The sequence below is a fragment of the Micropterus dolomieu genome, linkage group LG08 (assembly GCF_021292245.1).
Source record: "Micropterus dolomieu isolate WLL.071019.BEF.003 ecotype Adirondacks linkage group LG08, ASM2129224v1, whole genome shotgun sequence".
Classification (NCBI taxonomy): domain Eukaryota; kingdom Metazoa; phylum Chordata; class Actinopteri; order Centrarchiformes; family Centrarchidae; genus Micropterus; species Micropterus dolomieu.
This window is the reverse complement of record NC_060157.1, coordinates 24759414-24760610: the sequence shown is the minus strand read 5'-3', so window position 1 is coordinate 24760610 and position 1197 is coordinate 24759414. Positions and strand designations below refer to the sequence as shown.

General features: G+C 39.4%; 1 protein-coding gene across 1 annotated transcript in view; it reads left to right on the top strand.

The window, feature by feature from the left end:
• Window positions 1-1116: 1116 nt before the first annotated feature.
• Window positions 1117-1197, top strand: part of LOC123975726 (tumor necrosis factor receptor superfamily member 14-like) — a 16492-nt gene continuing 16411 nt past the window's right edge. Inside the window, exon 1 of the mRNA XM_046057439.1 lies at window positions 1117-1197. The gene's annotated coding sequence lies outside the window, so the exon portion shown is untranslated.

The window sequence follows — 1197 nt, the reverse complement described above, 5'->3', positions numbered from 1 at the left end:
AGAGCCTTGGCCTGTGCGGTATAAAATATATACCAGCAGTCCCATATCCAGATCTTCCTCCGTGTTTTTTGTAAATCCATCCATTGACCTGCATATTTAGCAAATAATCAAAAGGAAATCCAAGCAAGCACACACAGGAAGAATAGCAGAAAGTTACATAGAGCACCACTATAGAGATAACCACATGGTCTTTACTGATGATATCCAGAGACCGGAAGGACAGGAGCTGCCACATCGTCATTACATCCCTGCACACAAAATAGGCATTAAATAGAGAACAGATCATCTATCAGTATATACAGTTGAGCTTATAGTCATTCTGATGGCATTGCAGTGGGTAGAAGAAAACATGGAAGGCAAAGTGGTCATTGCATCAGATAGCTGGGCAGCGCTCCTGTAGGCTAGATCTGGTATTTAGTATTCATAGCTCTCTGTGTAGATTATATCATAAGGGACTGATTGTCTGCTTTGTTTGGGTTCCTGCCCATGTAGGGGTAGAGGGAAATGAAGACGCTGATATTCTGGCAAAACAAGCACTTAAATCAAAGTCAGTTGACAAGTTCTGCTAAGTAAATCTGAAGGTTAAACAGTCATTAAAGAGAAAATGCAAAAAATATGGCAAGAATACTGGGAACTAAATGAAACTGGAAGACATCTTTACAGTATACAGAAACATGTTGGTCTGGGAAGAAAACTGGGTGGGTGCCGGAAGACAGAGACAGTCATTACCCGTCTAAGGATAGGACACACAGGGCTTAACCATTCACTTTATAAAATAGGTAAACACCCAACTGGACACTGTGTAAAATGTAATAGCATAGAGACCATTCAACGTGTGCTGGTTGAGTGTAGAGGCTCTGTAGAGGCAAGGAGGAAAATAGCTGCAGTTGTAGAGAAAAATAAGCTTCTAAAGGTTCACAGACGAGAACCTCCTTGGGGATAAAGCATGGGGAATATCTAAGCACCTTATTAAATATCTAAAAGATACGGGATTAATAGAAAGGATATAGATTTTATTTTTTTGTTTGTTTTGTTTTATTTGTTGATTTGTTTTTAAATATGTTAGTCTGCACATAATCTGTTCCACATTCCAGTCCGGTAGGTGGCGGTAATGCTCCTAAATGCTGGTTGCCGCCAATCAAATCAAACGAAGAAGAAGAAAAATAAACTACAATCATTAAACTGCGTCATCACAAA